At 39.5% G+C, this 22456-nt stretch overlaps 1 protein-coding gene across 1 annotated transcript in view; it reads left to right on the top strand.

Moving 5' to 3' along the window:
• LOC126298602 (cocaine esterase) overlaps positions 1 to 22456 on the top strand; it is a 129195-nt gene that overhangs the window by 50910 nt on the left and 55829 nt on the right. The window lies entirely within an intron of this gene.

Genomic DNA, 22456 nt, shown 5'->3' on the forward strand with positions numbered 1-22456 from the left:
CAAGCGCACTGTAGGCAGTCTCTTCAGTAGACATGTTGGATCTTCTAAGTGTTCTGCCAATAAAACACAGTCTCCCGCAACATTTTCTTTGTGAGCGTACCATTTTAAGTTGTTGATAATGGTAATAACTAGATATTTAGTTGACCTGAAAGCTTACATATTTGTATGATTTATCGTGTAACCGAAATTTACTGGACTCCTTTTACTTAGTTAATTAGTTAGTTCCATTTTCCATAGATAATTTGAACGATTATTTTATCGAAATGATGTGCAACGAATCTGTTTACAGGTATACGCGATACGTGATTAATGTTGCTACTCACGTCTGTGACTTCACTTTTTTCATTATTTAGAGTCCATTGCCACATTTCGCAACGTAGAGATACCTTATCTAAATCACTGTACAATAACTTTTGGTCTTATGATGACTTTACTAGACGATAAATGACAGAAGCGTCTGCAAACAGTCTAAGACGTCCTTTACATAGATTAGCAACAGTGGAGATCCTGCAACAGACCGTTGGGAAACACCAGACATCACATCTGTTTTACTCGATGACTTTCCGTCGATTACTAGGACCTGTGAATTTTCTGACAGGAAATCGTGCTTCCAGTTACACAACTGAGACTTTACTCCATAGTCACGCATTTCGATTAGAAATCGCTTGTGAGAAACAGAGTCGAAAGACTTCTGGAAATCTATAAATATCAGTCTGATACCCCGGTCGATAGCACACTTTCCTACATGCAAATTAAGATCAACTTATGTTTCACGAGAACTACATTTTCTGAACCCGTACTGTGTGTAAATAAATTGTTTTCTTCGAGGTAATTCGTAATTTTCGAACACAGTGCATATTCCAAAGTTCTGCTGCAAAGCGACGTAAATGAGACGGGTCTGTAATTCGGCGGATTACTCCTATTTCCTTTCTTCAGTATTGGGATAACATCTGCAGCTCTTCTGGGTTTAGGTACTACGGATCTTTCGTCGATCGAAAGGTTATATATGATGGCCAAGTATGGGGCAATTATAACAGCATACCCTCAAAGGAATCTAATTAGTGTACAATCTGGACTGGAAAACTTGACATTATTAAGTAATTTAAGTTGCTTCGCTACACCAAGATTTCTACTTCTAAGTTACTCTTCTTCAGTCGAATTCTGGAATATTTACTTCGTGTCCTTTGGAGAAGGAATTTCGGAAAACCGTATTTAGTAAATTTGCTTTAGTGGCACTGTCATCGGCAACATTACCATTGCTATCACGCAGTGAAGGTATTAATTGTGTCTTACTGCTGGTGTACTTTACATACGACCAGAATCTCTTTGGATTTTCTCCCAGATTTCGAGACAGAGTTTCATAATGGAAATTATTAAAAACGTCTCATATTGAACTCACCACTAAGTTTCGAGCTTCAGTAAAAGATCGCCAATCTTGGAGATTTTGGGTACTTTTAAGCTATGCATGCTATTTCCGTTGCTTCTGTAACGATATTCGCCCTGTTTTGTGTACCATTGGGGTCAGTTCCATCTCTTATTAATTTATTTGGTATGAATCAGTCAACAGTCGTCGATAGTACTTCTCTGAATTTAAGTCACATTTGGATCTAGCCGCGTTGGGTAGCCGCATTGTCTGAGGCGCCTTGCCACGGTTCGCGCGGCTCTCCCCGTCGAATGTTCGAGTCCTCCGTCGGACAGGGGTTCGTGTGTTGTTCTTAGCGAAGTTAGTAAAAGTTAGATTAAGTAGTGTGTAAGTTTAGGGACCTCAGCAGTTTGGTCCCATAGAAACTTACCACCACCACCACATTTGGTCTACAGTTACATATAAGAGGCAGTCCAATGAAATCTTAACACCCGCCACAAAGGGATCATGGAATCACTCCAATCAAAAGTAATCATTACATGCATTAAGACATTTACCCCACTGGGAAACAAGATGATCAATTCTTCTTTCGTAGAACGCGGTCGGCCGCTGACGGATCAACAACCACATCCTCTCTTGCACTACCTCGGCGAACTCAAATCGACGTTCATGTATTTCAGTCCGCCAAAGATGAAAATATCTCGGTTGTACGGAGTATGTTGCAGTGTATACTATCAAACATGCTGAAGCACAGCCTTTTGGCGAGCGTTATCGTGCAGAAGAATGTTTTCGCCTGACAACATTCCTGAGCGTTTTGACTTTATGACACGTCGTAGTTCCTGCAAAGTTTCCACAACACTGTGCATTGTGGTTCCAGACTCGAGGAATCTGTCGAGCAGAGGGCTCCTGCAGTCAAAAAAGAAGGTTATCATGACATTACCGAAAGTAGTAGAGATAAGGGGGTTCCAGGTGCAATCCTGATTTCAAATTTACGTTAAAATTCATTAAATTGATCAATTAGTCGCCCCCCTCCCGCTCTCCACCACTAACATCACCTCCACCCTCAGATGACGTCATATGTTTTCCCCAGCTGGCATGTGGATCCCCACCCCCTCTCCCTTCCCACCCCTCCCCCTACCCCACACCCCCCAACCCTATCAGTGGTAATTACGAATTTTGGAGGGAAATTCGAATTTTGGCAGCGATTTCGAATTTTGGCGGGAATTTCATCGTCCCAGAGCTGCGCTGATGTCCCACCCCACCCCCCGCACTGGAATTGGCGGGAAAATAAAAACGGTGGTGCTCTTTCCAGGATTTGATCCCCGGACCTTCTGGACAGAAAGCACAAGTGCACAACCCCCCCCCCCCCCCCCCCACACACACACTAGCTGCAGGAGAGGAAGGTTACGCTAGTGTACTTTATTTATTTTGATTGAGTACTCAATACTAAACTTTTCAGTGTATGACACTATTTGAAAAACTGAAGTTTCACTAACCATTTCTTCGGCATATACTCGTATATTCACTATGCCGCCCAAATAAACATATATTGAATACACTTCTTTATTGTGCCACACAAGCTAGTGTCTAACTGACACATTATTAGAAATAAGTGTGCACTCTTTAAGATATTGTTTGTCACTGGTCTTCTGTTTCCGATAATCGAAAACCTGTTTTCGATTGCGCACTTCACAGTTTACAGAACATACCCACCTATGGAGAACACCGGAGCTTAGCTAAAGAAACACTGACCGGACAAAAGTGTATACCCTGGGAAAGTAAACACAGAGTGAGGGCAAATTGTCTAGCTAATTCACTTCATCACCTGTATAACTTCTTAGTATCACTGTTTTTCAGCTAAGAAACAATAAAATCTAAAGTAAAACAACTAAATATTTTCTGAAGTCCACTTCAGAGACTATCATTTACACGATTCCTTTTCTTCAGTATTGCAGTCAGTTCTGTAATGCTGTCCACCTCTTTTCACGACACTTTAAGTTTCATCGGCAATCTTCTCTGCTTCCGCCGATCCGCGTATTAATATGTAACACAGCCAATGACATTGCTGCTATTTTCTTCTCGCGGATCACACTCGCGCAGTGATACCTGAACGCGCAAGGTATTATAACGAGTGTACAGACCTCCGATTTGTCGGTCTGCACCAGCCTGTACAAGTCTGCATTAGTCTGTAGCCAAGTTTCAGTCGGCGCCTTGTAAGATTATCATATTCCTGTGCATAGCCGTGAAGAGAAATGTATAGACACTTTTGTCAAGTATCAGAGATATGTGAGAATAAGATTAACGTACCAAGACCAAAGGAACCTCAGATTGTCAATTGTAAACAGCATCCAGAATCAAGTTACGCAATGCCTATGGTTTTTATTATTTTAATAAATGTGTGTGTGAAAATTAATGAAGTTCTGTTTAAAGTTCGTCACAGTCAATCTGCTACTCTAAGCGTGCAAGTGGCATTTCTATCGTCTGCCCTAACAGCAGAAGATAAACACGCCACGATAAGACCACGAGACATATTGCTGACACTCGCCTACTTCGTTAGAGCGACGAGTCAAATAATCTGATGGTGTGTGTACCGAAGGTTTTGCAGTACGCACACCACACTTAAGAACCCTTCGAGGTACTCACATATCTGGGAACCTACTCCCTATGCTCGTGCCTTCGCTAACAGTCTGAGTGGGGACGCAACGTCGAATACTTTCTGGAAATCTAGGAATATGGAGTCTTCCAGTTAACCTTCATCCATGGTTCGTAAGATATCAAGTGAGAAAAGGACAAGCTGAGTTACACACGACCGATGCTTTCTAAATCTGTGCTGATTTGTGGTCAAAAGCTTTTTCATCTCAAGGAAATTTATTGCACTCGTAGTCACTTTCAAGAATTCTGCAGCAGACCGGTGTTAATGACACTAATGCGTAATTTTGCAGGTCTGTTGTTTTACTGTTCTTATATTCAGGAGTCACCTGTGGTTTCTTGCATGTGTATCTTTTGTGGTTTCAGTAGCTCGTAATTATTGCTGGCAGATTGTTCTAATTTGGTTTCGACACATGAATGAATACCGTATGGAGGCTGATAAATTTAATGTGTCTTCACTAGAAGCAGTGGACTTTAAAGTTCCACTTGAAATTGCCGTAGTTTAACATGCCCTCTGTGCAAAGTCAATAAAGCTAAAAGGAAGTAATATCATTTCGGGCTTTGACTGTTCAGAAATGATTCGTTATAGACACGCATACATAACGGAACGGAAATTCTTTTGGCATTTGAAACGACCTATGACTGGTTGTGACTTAGTAATGTAACGAAGTCACGGAAGATAATGAAGAGACGACAAAATAGCTGTAGCCTAGGAACTCTAGAGGCAAATTCACCTTCCGCAATGTGGAAGTAATTTGCTGATGCTAATAAATGCTTGATATTTGAAGAACTTACTCGGATCAGAAGTACCTCCAATTGAACTAATGATCGAATCAAAAGCGCGAGAATATTTCTGTAATTACCGCTACATAAGGTATTAGTGCAAGCATCATGGTTACTCAATACTGCTACAGTGAAAACTCATGTGTTGTTGTTGTGGTCTTCAGTCCTGAGACTGGTTTGATGCAGCTCTCCATGCTACTCTATCCTGTGCAAGCTTCTTCATCTCCCAATACCTACTGCAGCCTACATCCTTCTGAATCTGCTTAGTGTATTCATCTCTTGGTCTCCCTCTTCGATTTTTACCTTCCGCGCTGCCCTCCAATACTAAATTGGTGATCCCTCGATGTCTCAGAACATGTCCTACCAGCCGATCCCTTCTTCTAGTCAAGTTGTGCCACAAACTCCTCTTCTCCCCAATTCTATTCAATACCTCCTCATTAGTTATATGATCTACCCATCTAATCTTAAGCATTCTTCTGTAGCACCACATTTCAAAGGCTTCTACTCTCTTCTTGTCTAAACTATTTATCCTCCATGTTTCACTTCCAGAAACGACTTCTTGACATTTAAATCTATACTCGATGTTAACAAATACGGTATTCATTCATATCTCGAAAGCAAATTAGAACAATCTATCAGCAATACTTACGAGCTAGTGAATCCACATAAAGATACACATGCAAGAAACTACAGGTGACTCCTGAATATAAGAACAGTAAAACAACAGACCCGCAAAATTACGCATTAGTGTCCTTAACACCGGTTTGCTGCAGAACTCTTGAAAATGGCTCCTTCTCCTTAGTTCAGTATGTGTTAAAGCAGCCACAATCGTTGCCACAACTTGGCACACACTAGCAAAAGACACCTTCACTCCAGAAGTCACTTTGTGCATATGTGGCGACCACACCTCACTAGATATTGGCTGAAGCCACTCTCGCCTCAAAGGCCATAGGCAGAAATACTCGTGTAGCTGAAGCTCCCATGAATGTGCGGAAGACGATTGATGTGCCACAGCTAAAATAGCAAAGATTGATCACGAAACAAACGCAGTATATGGAAGATGGACGATTATAATGGACGCCTTTCAAACAATAAATACTTTCTAAGAACTGGGTTTCAATCATACCAAATATGATGTAGGTGTTCAGTCTGAACTATCTCACAGAACTGTGTCCCTTAGGAAGAAAGTGAAACGATTGAAGAAAAAACATAAATGACATAAAGAAAAGGTGAAAGCCATGACAGAACTGATAACAATATTGAAGAACAGAAACTGTATAAACGATAATTTCAGAAATGTACCTCAAGTATATTTTAGTTGTTTTATCGGTGCTCAGTTGAAAAACGGTGGTGTTAAAAAAGCAAGCCACACAATACAGTGGATTAACTAACCAATTTTCTCTAACTCTGCATTTTTGTTCCCCATGGCACACAGATTTGTATGCTCATTGTTTCATTGCCCCATCCCAGTACTCTCTGTGGCTGGGTATCTTCTGTAAACTGAGGACTGAGCTATCTAAAAGAGCTCTTCAGTTATCGGTATCTGAAACAGAATACAAGTAACAAACAAGATCTTGAAGAATGTTCACTCATTTCTGATAATACGTCCATCAGAAAGCAGCTTGTGTGGAACAATGTAAAACAAAATTGTACTCAGGCGCGTTGACCTATGTAGCATAGTGAATAAAGATGCTAGAGAATTGGCTAGTGATGCTTTAGTCTTTCAAATAGTGCCACACACTGAAAAGTTTAAAAAGTCAATTGCTTATTTCCTAGTGAATAAACTGTCATTGAATATAATGACTGAAATTGTTAGAAGTTTCTATATTAGAATCGTTTCTTTTTTATGTACTTGTGACGTCAGTGACGTGTGCTGCTGTCACATTCAAACACTGAAGGAACTTAGCTGATCACTGAATCCTGCTAATTTTGCTACTGATTGTGAAGAGATGCATGACTCACAGTTAATACGATTTGTGATGTACTGCTACTACGTAACTTCACAATACATTAAAAGCACACACGAAGTGATATGTTGTACATATAAATTTAATGAAATAAAATAATAAATTCAAAATAAAACTTAGTGTTAACGTGTTGCTAATTTGACAACCTCCTAACCTCCTTTGTTACTAAAAATTCTTGTCAGTAAACTGGTAACATAACAACCTGTTAAGTGGTTTATAGAAATGTTAAAACTTTTTTGCTGTTTGTAGCTAGATCAATGCCTGGAATAAGGAACAAAGCATTGGTTCAGCACACAACCCCTCCCCCCCCCCCCCCAGTCCCTATTACTAAACCTTCACAAATGTCTCAGTTTACCTAGTGGGTCCATAGATGATGGTACAAGAGGTGTACGGCATGGCTGGTAACGGTTTACCACCACAGTTTTGATAAGATTAAGACAATCTATACTTGGCGTATCTTAGTGACCCTTCGTGTAGGATACTTTCTACCTGTTTTGCTGAGAAGCTCTCGAAGTTTATGTCCCTCGCAGAAGCAGCATAATTGCCATCAGATTCTCTGTAATGAGCAATTCTACTTCCTGTGATTCTGAGTTGTGAAGCGGGACGCTATATTATTTATAATAACGTTCAAAAGAGCTGCCATTATGTTGTATTTATTTACTTAACACCATAAACTGACAACGTCGACGTAATTAATAGAGATTAACTGAAAACTAACAATTTCCTTAGAGCGTGGTCTCACAACTGAATTGTATCGGGAGGCATTCTATTGGCAACTGGCGATTATGGCGCACAGCCTGTACGTCGTACTTACACTCGTGATATTTCATAGCCGTGCGTACGTCTTCATTGGCTTAAACGTAATTCATTTTTTTATAACGGCGGTCGATTTCTGGCGCTGTAATACTATTGTACGAAAGTACTGCACGATTCTCCTAATATCTGGATTCGAAACACCGACCTTTATAAGCAAATATTTGTTGAGCAAGATTACTTGCTTTGCACCAGCATAACTGTCTCTGTTTTCCCTACGTATCTCGCTGCTGACGTAACTGGCGGTCTCATGTCTAGCCACAGCGCCTCACACCATCGTTCATGGTTCACTGACTCCAGCCAGCGAGGGAACGGAACTCTTACTCCCGTCAATGTGCGCTCTGTAGTACTGCTTTATTCACTAAACGCTACATAATATTTTCAGACGCGATACACAGTTGTAAAACTGGAAAATAAAGAAACAGAGTGTGGTTTGAACACAAGGTGTACTTTACACATCCCCTTTGGTAATTTCTTTTCAAAATTGTGATTTTTTAAAACAAAATCGTAATTGTGGAAGCACTAGGAACGCGGTCTTTCAGCTCTTAAGAGTAGCCTGTACAATTCAGGTCATTTCATTTTTTACTCCAGTTGTTTAGTGTATTTCTCGTTTTTCATCAAGTTAATTGTAATATTTTGTTCTGAGACGTTTGAAAAACAAAATCTATTTGTTCACGAGGCACTGTTACATTTGCAAGTAATAAACAGCTTTTCTTTGTTCTCCTGTTAATTGTATTGATAGAACCTTTGAATTTTACCTTCCATACTCTCGTAAAGCTCAATATCATAATTTTTTCAAGCAGAAAATAATTGAATACCAATAAGATACAAACATAATACTTCAAATACAACATCAAAAACGGTAAACTAAGTTTCAGAATATTGATTAGCTCCAAAAAAATTACTCTGAACATCAATAAAATATTGTTTGATTTTACTTACTTTCAGAAAAATAGTAAAATCATTTCGCTCACATTTTCCAGTGGGCAGCTGGCCATCGAAAGAAATCCGTCGGAGCATTTTTCTCAATTTACACTATACAGTCACAACACAGAAAGAATACACAAACTCATTATACACAACATACATTAGAAATTTATTTCTCTATTCCCTACTATAGAGCTTTACTACTCACCATAGAAGTTTTTTTAAGGAGCACTTACGACTCAAGGTCGTTCTTTGACAGCTCGTGACACTGATACAATTATTTTGCGTGAAATAATGTTACTAGCCGGTTCTAGGCTATGAGTTTCCCCCTGTTTCCTTAACGACAGCCATCATTTGCGTGTATACCAACCGTGTCTGTTGTTACTGATTGTTCGTCTGGTTCAACACCTCGTGCAAATCATCTGGTTATGTGTACTCCGAAGTTTCCCTTGTTTCCATCTATCATTACATTTAGTATGAATACATTTAAAAAAGCACATACTTTAGAAACAAAATAAGACCAACAATTTCATTTCTCATACAACGAATATTTTAATAATAATATTTCTTATTCTGCACAAGTGGCAAATTCAAAAATGTTTCAAACCATTTTATAAATTAGTGAATTCTTTGTTTTTAAATATAACTTGTCAGTTAATTAGTCCATAATAAGCAATTAATTCATTACACAAAATACTACTATTTTCACTATCCCCTTAAAGTTATTTGTGCAATTCTAACTCAGTTGAACAATTTTTTCATTCGATTACTCTTTAACTGATCATTTAACAAAAACTATTAATCTGTGTGAAACAATTGTGTTGATAGGTTTTGTTTATACCCCTTCCTTGTGGTCAATACCCATCACCTGTTTACTAACTGACCTATTGGGAGATATCCTTGATTTCGTCACGCCGGCGTCCATTTATTCATTCACCTAGATGCGTCAGCTGTGCCGTTCAGAGGCCATTAGCCTTGCGCGGTCTGCACCGGTCCTTTAAACTAACTCACTGACGTCACAAAACTCCCGACACAAGGTCCTCCAGTTCGTTCAACCCCAGCTACTTAATAAATTAAAAAAAACTAAATACTTGTAAATTCAAAGTTCTTAGAACTACCGTTTCTCTTAATATGCTTGCAGTAGTACTGTACAAAATGAATGTCATATATGGGTCTTTTAGGGCATACTCCATGTGTATGTTTACTAGAGAGATATTCTCGTCAGTAGCTCGTATTCGAACTTCTCAGAGCCAGCAGGATTCACCTTAACTGTCATGGTATCTCTTAACATCAGCTACATTGCAGATACTTCTTATTACTTCGGATTCAGAATGTGCCACTTATGCTGGATTTCATCTACGTACCCTACTTATAATATACTGCTACACGAAATTCTCTTCATACGTCTTTAACGTCTTCCACAAAAACACGAGCCCCTACATTTGCCACCTATTGCTTTTCTGGGGAAACATTATCGTATCTTTCATTTCCATTTGTGGGAACATTGCTTACTTTATTACTGTTTTGCTTTCCATTATTCTTTGATTTTCACCTAACACCTTCTTTGCTTTCTTCGGTAAAGCAACCACCAGACATGAAGTCTTCAAAATATACCCAGCTTTCTTTCTATGATTCCCAATATGGCGTACCTTTCTCTTCGTGACAATCTTTTGTAGCCCACCTATTTTCAAATAGTGGCCTTCATTAACAACATTTTCATTTTTCTTCCTAAGGTTATTTATGTTTTGTATTTTTCTCTTAGTAGTTGATTTGCGGAAAGTAACTATTTTTCAGCAGTGTTCTTCTTCGTTAACATTTCCTCTATTGTTATTTACGGCAATAACTTTTCTTAATTTTTAATCTAATTTGTCTACTACTCTTTCAGCAAAGATATCAGTGCCTCTGGCAGGAAAATCGGTGACCTTTTCTGAATACCGGCTAAATTTTCAAATATCTCTTTAGTATTCCTTTGGAATGAATCTATTCTGTTAGACAGTGATGACCCAATTTCACAACTTTCTTGTTTTCATTGGAGATTAAAATATTAGATTTCTCAGTCTCCTCAGTGAAATTTTCGTTTGCATTTTTAATGTTCTGATGTACTTCTCAGAAGAAACGAGAATATAGCAAACAACTGTTGAGGCAAATTGAGGAATCATGGAAAGTAACCCGCTCCTTCTTTCGGCGGAGAAGGTTTGCGAGAGGTATTTATTGACCGCAAACTTTAATCGTAATGAATGACGAGGAAAGAGTGGTTCCTTCAGTGGAGCAAGCAAATGCCTTTGGAAGATATTTTGATAAAGTACTAAAAATTGAAGAAACAAAAGAACTGGAGAGATTAGAAGGGACAGAATAAGAAGTCCCTGAGCCAATACTGTATGAGATAAAAATCATCCTGGACGCCCTTAAAAATAATAAGGCTACAGGCTGTTGGTTGTTTCGATATGGGGGGAGGGGAGGAGGACGGTAATAGACGGTCTCGGACAGCTTATGGCCGAAATATGGTCACCAGAGAAGATCCCCACTGATTGGAAAAAGGCAATCGTATGCCCGATTTTTTAAAAAGGCGACGTGACGAAAGTGTATAATTATCGAAGGATGTCGCTACTGGAGATACAATATAAAATATACACCACTCTAATACTGAGTCGACTAAAACCACTGCTCGGAGGGATTGTAGGCACATACCAGTGTGAATTTACCCCTGGATGTTCAACCAGCGACCACATCTTCACATTGAGACAAATGATGGAAAAGTTTTATGAATTCGGTAAAGACCTACACCGCATATTCATAGATTTCCGGCACGCATACGACAGCATTAACAAGACCGCCCTCTGGAAGATAATTCAGGAGTTCAGCATACAACTCAAGTATATTTGGCTGAGTGCAGCTTGTTACAATTGGTCAAGTCGCCAAGTACGCTTTACAAATCAATTGTCGGCACCCTTTTCAGTTAAACTGGATTGAGACAGGGTGAACATCCCTCACCACTTCTTTTCATCATAGCGCTGGAAAAGAAGAGACGTACAGTTGGCCGTAATAGGGTGATGGAGATGGTTGGAGGTGATAGGAACCTAGCATTTGCAGATGAGTATATGGTAGTCTCTCGTCGACAAAATAATATGGTCGCCATCTGTTTAGACGGTCATAAATTTGAAACAGTTGGAAAATTCAAGTACCTGCGGTCAATACCGTCGAATAAAAGGGAGGTACAGAAGGAAGTTCGACTAAGAATAATGAGTATGAAATGGGTGTACAACAGTTTAAACCACCTATACATGTCACATATCGTGTCCCAGGAAAGCAAGATATAGCTATACATGTCAATAGTGCGACCTGTTGTATTATATGGTTGTGAGGTATGGGCAAGTACACAGACAATGGAATAGCGCATTCGTGCATTTTAGAGGAAGATTTTAAGGAAAATTTATGGCCCAGTATACACTGCAGAAATCGCAAGATGGGAAAAAATGGAAATCTGTGTTGGTGGTTTAAGAAAGCTGATATTATGAGAGTGATTGCAAAAAGAAGGCTACAGTGGGCAGGACATGTTCTTCAAGCAGAGGGCACTCCCTTTAACAGAGTATATCTACACCAGCCAACTGGAAAACGTCCAGGATGTCGTCTGTGAATGAAGTGGAGAGACAGGACCTTAGTGGCCCTGGCAGAAGCAGATCTAACAGCCAGTGCTGAAGATGCCAGAGACAGAACTAAACGGGCAGACAAATGTAATAAATTTCTGTGATGTTACAGCTACTTTGTCATGATTCACGGACTTGATATGTTAATCATTTCATTGTGTTCTGTGTATGTCTTGTATTTGTATACTTTTGTCTTCTGCTATGGGCCTAAATGGCATGGGTATTTGTAATAAATGATGATGATGATGTATTTTTTTCTACACCTGCTTGACGTACTACTACTGCATCCTCAGTCGTGACCCTTTTTGACAAATCTTTAGCTACTGCCCTCTGTTCTTTTTATTACATTCTCTATATTCTCGTCTACACCTTTAAAGATTTTTTCAGTCTCCCTGATGTATTTCTCTTGTTTATCAGTGGTCATTTTGTTAATTTCATGAATGACTTTCATTAGCGGTATTTGATAATCTTAGAGGTTTCTTCTATTTTATTGTTAGTCGCTTCTAGTTGTTTGTTAGTCTCAACTAGGTGTTTCACTTTGACTTGGTAACAGCCATGTGTTGATTAAGTCATTTATTCTGTAAACGGGAGGACTACAGTTCAATCCCGGTTCCGGCCATTAGCAAATATTTGTTCAGCAAGGTTATTTGCTTTGCACCAGCATAATTGTGTTTTTCCCTACGTATCTCGCTGCTGACGTAACTGGCGGTCTCATGTCTAGCCACAACGCCTCACACCATCGTTCATGGTCCACTGACTGCAGCCAGCGAGGGAACTGAACTTTTACTCCCGTCAATGTGCGTTGTGCAGTGCCGCTTTACTCACTAAATGCTATATGATATTTGCAGACGCGATACACTGTTGCAAAACTGGCAAATAAGGAAACAGAGTGTGGCTAGAGCAGAAAGTGTACTTTACACATCCCTTTTGTAATTTCTTTTCAAAATTGTGTTTTTTTAAAAACAAAAGCGTAATTTTGTAAACACTAGGAACGCTGTCTTTCAGCTCTTAAGAGTAGCCTGTACAATTCAGGTCAGTTCAGTTGTTTTGTGTATTTGTCGTTTTTCATCAAGTTAATTTTAGTATTTTGTTATGAGATGTTTGAAGGACAAAATATATTTGTTCACGAGGCACTGTTACATTTGCAAGTAATAAACAGCTTTTCTTTGTTCTCCTGTTAACTGCATTGATAGAACCTTTGAATTATACCTTCCATAGTCTCGTAAAGCTCAATATCCTCATTCTTTCAAACAGAAAATAATTGAACACCAACAAGACGTCAAACATAATACTTCAAATACAACATCAAAGGCGGTAAACTAAGTTTTAGAATATTGATTAGCCTCAAAAAATTTTCTCAGAACACAATAAAATAGTGTTTGAATTTACTTACTTTCAGAAAAATAATAAAAACATTTCGCTCACATTTTCCAGTGGGCAGTTGGCCATCGAAAGAAATCCATCGAAGCATTTTTCACAATTTACACTATACAGTCACAATACAGACAAAATACACCAACTCAGTATACACAATGTACACGGGAAATTTATTTCTATTTGCCCTACTATGGAGCTTTACTGCTCACCATAACAGTGTTTTAAGGAGCGCTTACGGCTCCAGGTCGTTCTTTGACCGCTCATGACACTGATACTATTATTTTGCGTGAAACAATATTATTCGCTGGCCTAAGTTGCCGGTCCTAGGTTATGCGTTTCCCCCCTGTTTCCTTAATGAGAAAATAATTTGGGTGTATACCAATCGTGTCTCTTGTTACTGGTTGTTGGTCTGGTTCGACCCCTCGTGCAAATCATCTGGTTATGTGTGCTCCAAATTTTCCCTTGTTTCCATATATCATTAGATTTAGTATGAATACATGATACAAAAGCACATACTTTAGAAACAAAATAAGAACAACAATTTCATTTCTCACACAATGAATATTTTAATAATCATATTTCTTATTCTGCCCAAGTGGCAAATTTCAAAAAATTTTCAGGCCATTTTATAAATTAGTGAATTCTTTGTTTTTAAATATAGCTTGTCAGTTAATTTGTCCACAATAAGCAATTAATTCATTACACAAAATACTACTTTTCACTGTGCCCTTAAAGTTATTTGTGCAAATTCTAACTCAGTTGAACACTGTTTTCATTCTATTACTCTTTAACTGATCACTTAACAAAAACTACTAATCTCCTATGTGAAACAATTGTGTTCACAAATTTTGTTTTTACACTTTTATTGTGATCAATACCGTTCACCTGTTAACTAACTGACCTATTGCGAGACATCCGTAATTTCGTCACGCCGGCGTCCATTTATTCATTCACCTGGCTGTGTCAGCTGTGCCGTTCAGAGGCCATTAGCCTTGCGCGGTCTGCACCGGTTCTTTAAAATAACTCACTGACGTCACAACACTCCCGACACAATGTCCTCGTGTAGTTCGTTCAACCCCAGCTACTTAATAAATGTAAAAAAAAAATACTAAATACATGTAATTTCAAAGTTCTTTGAACTACTGTTTCTCTTAATATGCTTACAGTGGTACTGTATACAATGAATTATATGACATATATGGGTCTTTTAGGGCATACTCCATGTGTGTGTTTACTAGAGAAATATTCTCGTCAGTAGCTCGTATTCGAACTTCTCAGAGCCAGCAGGCTTCACCTTAACTATCACGGCATCTCTTAACATCAGCTACATTGCAGATACTTCATGTTACTTCTGATTCACAATGTGCCACTTATGCTGGATTTCATCTACATACCCTACTTATAATATACTGCTCCACGAAATTCTCTTCATACGTCTTTAGCGTCTTCCACAAAAACAGGAGCCCCTACATTTGCCACCTATTGTTTTTCTAGAAAAACATTACCGTATCTTTCATTTCCATCTGTGGGAACATTGCTTACTTTATAACTGTTTTGCTTTCCATTATTCTTTGATTTTCACCTAATTCCTTCTTTGCTTTCTTTGGTAAAGCAACCAAAATATACCCAGCTTTCTTTCTATGATTCCCAATATGGCGTACCTTTCTCTTCGTGACAATCTTGTGTAGCCTACCTACTTTCAAATAGTGGCCTTCATTAACAACATTTTCATTTTTCTTCTTAAGGTTATTTGAATTTGGTACTTTTCTCTTAGTAGCTGATATGCGGAAAGTAACTATTTTTCAATAGTGGTCTTCTTTGTTAACATTTCCTCTACTGTTATTTTGCAGCAATAAGTTTTCTTAACTTTTAATCTAATTTTTCTACTACTCTTTCAGCAAAGATATCAGTGCCTCTGGCAGAAAAATCAGTGACCTGTTCTGAATACCGGCTAAATTTTCAAATATTTGTTTAGTATTTTTTTGTAGTGAATCTGTTCTGTTAGACAGAGCTGACCCAATTTCATAACTTTCTTCTTTATATTGGAGATTACCATATTAGATTTTTCAGTCTCCTTAAGACATTGTAGTCCAGTCATCCTGATTTAGGTTTTCCGTGATTTTCCTAAATCGCTCCAGGCCAATGCCGGGATGGTTCCTTTCAATGGGCACAACCGACTTCCTTCCCCATCCGTCCCTAATCCGATGAGACCGATGACCTTGCTGTCTATTCTCCTCTCCCAAAGCCAAGCAACCAACTGTTCTGTAAACATTTATAAAACATGTGCTGCCACTTTTATGTTTATTATTAAGACCACCATCCAGTGTGGCTGCCAATGGTTCCACACTCCAACTGACCTAGTACACAGTACCATCACCAGAGGGCACTCTCATCCCTCCTGTGACGTAATGCAAGATGATGGGGGTGAATGATTGGGAAACATTGTGGTCGCCGTGGGTCCACCATCTTGGATGACGTCACAGCTGACATCTTGGATGATGTCATGCGCTGTTGCCAAGTCTACACGCCGCCATATTGGATGACATCATCGTTGCCTTCTGGGGTGCATCTGGCAGCAATGGAAAGTGGAGTAGGAACTGCCTTGCCCCAGTACTGACATAATCAGTTGATATGATGCGTTTGTCGTCTGCAACCAGTCTCCAACGTGCTATGAATCACTTTGGTCAAGTGGATTAGTAAACTTACATATGTGAAGTATTTTCAGCGAGTTTCATCCTTACTGAAGACATGTCCAAACAATGAAAAACCAAATGCACATTTTCCTAACACTGTTATGGATCAATTAGATGAGAGAACACATCTTTAATTCTGCAAGTACATTAAATTCATGTCACGTTTTGTGTTAAATTTAATGGGAGAAACTTCATGGATATGCAGAAAATAATGTCCCATCAGAGGCACAACTGTTATTGTATTTCTTACATTTTCTTGGTATGGCATTTTCAAAGAAGTTGTTCACTTGATTCCCATGAACGGTTGTCAGGCTCAGATCTTTACAAATTAACACGTAATGTGTAGCATTTCCTTTCTTTTTGTGGCCTGATTGTAGTTCTTATTATAGCTGATAACAATATAGTTAATAGGAACATGCTTCCGGTCTTGATAAACAATTCCAGCAGTCCATATTCTTTCCTGGTATGTGGTTCTGCTAAGTTTTTAATGTTTGACAGATCTCGTTTATCCAAAAATATTTGGAACAACTGACTGAACCAGAGGGATAGTGACAGAACATTTAAGTTTCCCCATTTTGATATTTTGATCCCATACTCCGCTCATCATAAGTATAAACCTGATGTAAACATTTACGCCTTGTATTCTTCCGCCCTTGCTTGAATCTCATTGGATTTCGTTTCACTTGGAGCAGAAGCCAAGCAGTGGCCAGTACAGTCAAGTACAGTCATAAGGAAACGTATTAAGCTGTGTAACACGCACATAGATGGAGCGATAATGCGGGACAACAGCCTTACTGGCGCATTAAAGTTGGATAGCACTGGCCAGCCAGCTGTTCAATTAACCTGCAATGATGTGAGCAGTTGTAGTTCAAACGTAAAAAAGATGCTAGCAAAGAAACAATATACCTTCGAATGTTATTTAATTTTTAAAGGGAATAGAATAGTATTCGCCGAAACTTCAGCACTACCGCGCGCTTCGTAGGTGACCAACCGGAAAGCATAAAATGCTCTCGTTCTCACCTGACACAGTATTCTAATTACAAATAAAAGTGATGAAAATTCCCAACTTAGACACACGGTGATTTTTCTGAGCGATGCAAAAGCATATAGCAGTGATTTCGCCATACAGTTGAATACTGAAGCCACTGAAGGTGGCTAATAATTTCTTAGCTCCTTCCTTATCCGAATCCGAGAAATAGATTTCATTGTTGATAACGAGTCGATCAACAACAGAACCCACGAAGCGACTCAGGCTGCACATTTTCTCCCCTTCTGTTATGACGTGCTATTCTATATCCCGCCAGCGTTCGGGAGTGACATGTGAAAAAGTTGCGTCCGTTAGTTCCAGTACGTCTGTCAGCTTAACAGTCTTGTTATTTCTCAGATCAAATCTCTTAACTTGGCTCCAGATCAGTTCTCTTGGGTTCATGTTGTAATGGTAGTGTGGCAAATGTAAAAATGCAATATTTTTATGGGTGTGCTCGATGTTGTGAAGTTTCTACGCAGCTTATCTACATCTGTGGTATAAAACAATACACACAGTCCAAATAAAGAGTATTTGGTTTTTCAAGTTTGCCTTAAAATTAAATTGTTACGTTTTCTTAATTTAAGCAACCTTTATTAACAGTCTTTCATAAATTATCGATAACTAAGAATTTATATTTGAAATGAAAACAGGAATGTCCCGTTCAATATGTAATTGGAAACAAGATGACGTGCATTATTCATAAAAAAAATGATGATGAATTTTACAAACGAGACGTTGGTATTTCAAATTGAACGAGAAATAAAATATCTGAGGCGATACTTGTACAAGCGAACCTTAAACTATAGTACGTTACCAATCTACTACGCTACCGATTCTGCTACATCCAATGTGTATTTGTGTCTCAACCATATCTAATACATTCGCTCGGAAAACTTCAAAGTTGATTATATCGGTAAATTTATGAAAAACATTAAGAACAACCAATTTTGCGGCCCTTTTTAACCGTGTACCACACGCGTGTTTCATTACGGAACAGAAAGCCATTTTCATACTGCGCATTAACAGTGTGACAATCAGTGTACAACAGTGCAGAGGCTGTGACTGTACACGATTTTTGAAATAAAAACTACACAACTAAAGCATCATTAAGAAAAACATCGATGGCTGTTAATACCTTTGAATATCTTACAGTTTCATTTAACGTAACTTAGTAATAATATTTCCAATACATAAGTAGGACCTACTTCCTAGAGCGTAACAACACTGGTGTACTTGCGCTGTGGCTTCTGATTAATCATAGCGTTTTGTTTACATCAGTTTTATTCTTATGATGAACGGAGTAGACCGGATGATCAAAAAGTCAATATAAATTTGAAAACTGAATAAATCACGGAATAATGTAGATAGGGAGGTACAAATTGACACACATGCTTGGAATGACATGGGGTTTTATTGGAACAAAAAAAAATGCAAAAGTTCAGAAAAGTCTGAAAGATGGCGCTTCATCTGATCAGAATAGCAATTATTAGCATAACAAAGTAAGACAAAGCAAAGATGATGTTCTTTACAGGAAATGCTCAATATGTCCACCATCATTCCTCAACAATAGCTATAGTCGAGGAATAATACTGTGAACAGCACTGTAAAGCATGTCCGGAGGCGTTGGCGTCGGATGTTGTCTTTCAGCACCCCTAGAGATGTCGGTCGATGACGATACACTTGCGACTTCAGGTAACCCCAACGCCAATAATCGCGCAGACTGAGGTCTGGGAACTTGGGAGGCCAAGCATGACGAAAATGGCGGCTGAGCACACGATCATCACCAAACGAAGCCATTTGTCGGACATTTTGTGAACTCTGTTTTTTTTTTTGTTCTAATAAAACCCCACGTCATTCCAAGCAAGTGTGTCAATTTTTACCTCTCTATCTACATTATTCCGAGGTTTATTAAGTTTTCAAATTTATACTGACTTTGAAAACTTAATAAACCACGGACTTTTTGATCACCCGGTACACCCAGTGATCTGCTAAGAGCAAAAATTTCAGATACTGAGAAGCTTTACAGGAAGGAACTGAGCCAGCTGTTGAAATTGGCTCCCTGAATGAATTATAAAGCAATGTATCCCAGTAGCTCAAAAAGAGAGAGTGTTAACCTTGTCTGCAGTAAACCTTGTCTGTAGTAATTTTAATAACACGACATTGAAAGCTGAATATGATTAAAATTTCATTATATGCACACTTTTCTCAAATTATTCTCCTGAGATTGTACATTGCAAGTGTTAATAACTGTACAAAGGGAATTCACAAAGAAAATGAATTTCCTCTTTCACCAGTGGTTTTGATGACAGGTTTGTGTTTCTAAATAATTTTAAGGCTTGGTTAGTAAGATGGAGGGCTTTGAGCACAACCAGTCTCTCACTATGGAGAAACATTAGGCATAGTGTCAGATCACTTCTGTCATTTCTGAAATTTTTAAATATTCAGTCAATAGCGTAGTCATTCTTTCTTTTGGCAGAAAAACTACAAACTGATAATTTGAAGTCATGATTTAATAGGTACCAGCAGTTTTCAGGTGGAAACTACAACGTTTCTGTAACCCAGGTATTTGCATTTGAAAAGATGCCCGTTATGAGTGGTTTGCGAATAAACGCTGCAAAATACGGAACAGTTAAATTTTCTCCAGTAATAATGAATGATGTGAGCGTTTCTAACGTGTTTCCATGTGTTGACATGAGTCATTTGTTGGCTTTTTTGAGGAAAGTACAGAAAATGCTGATAGTGAACCAGTCTGCGCTTCCGTTCGTATTTGTTTGTGGATATGCGACATACAAAACAATACAATTCCTCAGTTGTAAAACATGCACATATTTTATTTTAGGGACACATACTACATATAAATATTTTGAAAATAATTTCCGAAGTTAACTGACTGTCCCATGAGGTGTTGTTGTGGAATCTGGCAATTTAGTGTATGCAGTTATGCATTTTTTAATATCTAAACACCATAAAACAAAATTTCTCACTTGTAAAAATCAGAAGCCGCTGCTGAAGAATCTGATTCGCATGTTTTTCTCAAGACGTCCAGAACCGTTGCGACAAACTTATAGAGGAGATGGGGCATATCATAAGGATTGAGAATTTCATAGCAACCCATGGCCGTAAACGTCAGTGGTAAGTGTTACCAGAAGTAAAGAGCAGAAAGGAAACAAGAGAGTGATTCACTTGAGATAGTTATTGGACATAACGATTACACATCATGTACGATATGAATACACCTCTAAAGTTAAAACAGATGCTCCAAGTTTGCACAATTAGACGCCACCAGTGCCTAACACCGAAGGAGTATTGGCTGCTGGATACGCCAGAAGAAACCGAAAGTTTCTTTGATTGTAGCTGCTGCAGAGACGCTTGTTACGACGAGATGAATTTCAGACTTCATAGTATTGGGAAACATGAGATATTTCATGGCTCTCGCAGATATAAATCAAGACTCTAAATGCAGTGAGCCTGGGGGGGGGGGGGGGGGTGCAGGGAACCAGACCATCGTGCCCAGTCCACAGATGCGGGGATGACCTGTTCCACTGCCTACAAACGGCCAGCCCAACATGACCAGGCGCGCCGTCATGTTGGTAGCACCACGGCTCCACCCAAACTCCCATATGTTGTCGTCTATGTCTCATACCTGTACTCGAACATCCCATTAGTGTTATTCCAGTACGGGGGACATTTTATTTGTGAACAGCAGGCCCACTATCGGCAGATAAATACGAAATTGCCAACTCGCATTAAGCGGAAAAATTCCGTCAGACTGCTGGAGGTGGTTCATATTTACAAACTGCGAAGACACTTCACGTGTTTTTGGAACAGGTTCTTCCCGGCTTTATTGAAGATGTGCACTACTGGCCATTAAAACTGCTACACCACGACGATGACGTGCTACAGACGCGAAATTTAACCGACAGGAAGAAGTTGCTGTGATATGCAAATGATTAGCTTTTCAGAGTATTCACACAAGTTTGGCACCGGTGGCGACACCAACAACGTGCTGACATGAGGACAGTTTCCAACCGATTTCTCATACACAAACAGTAGTTGACCGGCGTTGCCTGGTGAAACGTCGTTGTGATGCCTCGTGTAAGGAGGAGAAATGCGTACCATCACGTTTCCGACTTTGATAAAGGTCGGTTTGTAGCCTATCGCGATTGCGGTTTATCGTATCGCGCCATTGCTACTCGCGTTGGTCGAGATCCAAAGACTGTTAGCAGAATATGGAATCGGTGGGTCCAGGAGGGTAATAGGGAACGCCGTGCTGGATCCGAACGGCCTCGTATCACTAGCAGACGAGATGACAGGAATCTTATTCGCATGGCTGTAACGGATCGTGCAACCACATCTCGATCCCTGAGTCAACAGATGGGGACGATGCAAGACAACAACCATCTGCACGAACAGTTCGACGACGTTTGCAGCAGCATGGACTATCAACTCGGAGACCATGGCTGCGGTTACCCTTGACGCTGCATCACAGACAGGAGCGCCTGCGATGGTGTACTCAACGACGAACCTGGGTGCACGAATGACAAAACATCATTTTTTTCGATGAATCCAGGTTCTGTTTACAGCATCATGATGGTCGCATCCGTGTTTGACGACATCGCAGTGAACGCACATTGGAAGCGTGTATTCGTCATCGCCATACTGGCTTATCATCGGCGTGATGGTATGGGGTGCCATTGGTTACACGTCTCAGTCACCTCCTGTTCGCATTGACGGCACTTTGAACAGCGGACGTTACATTTCAGATGTGTTACGACCCGTGGCTCTACCCTTCATTCGATCCCTGCGAAACCCTACATTTCAGCAGGATAATGCACGACCGTATGTTGCAGGTCGTGTACGGGCCTTTCTGGATACAGAAAATGTTCGACTGTTGCCCTGGCCACCACATTCTCCAGATCTCTCACCAATTGAAAAGTCTGGTCAATGGTGGACGAGCAACTGACTTCTGACAATACGCCAGTCATTGCTCTTGATGAACTGTTGTATCGTGTAGAAGCTGCATGGGCAGCTTTACCTGTACACGCCATCCAAGCTCTGTTTGACTCAATGCCCAGGCGTGTCAACGCCGTTATTACGGCCAGAGGCGGTTGTTCTGGGTACTGATTTCGCAGGATCTACGCACCCAAATTGCGTGAAAATGTAATCACATGTCAGTTCTAGTATAATATATTTGTCCAATGAATACCCGTTTA

Source organism: Schistocerca gregaria, chromosome X (assembly GCF_023897955.1).
Source record: "Schistocerca gregaria isolate iqSchGreg1 chromosome X, iqSchGreg1.2, whole genome shotgun sequence".
Taxonomy (NCBI): Eukaryota; Metazoa; Arthropoda; class Insecta; order Orthoptera; family Acrididae; genus Schistocerca; species Schistocerca gregaria.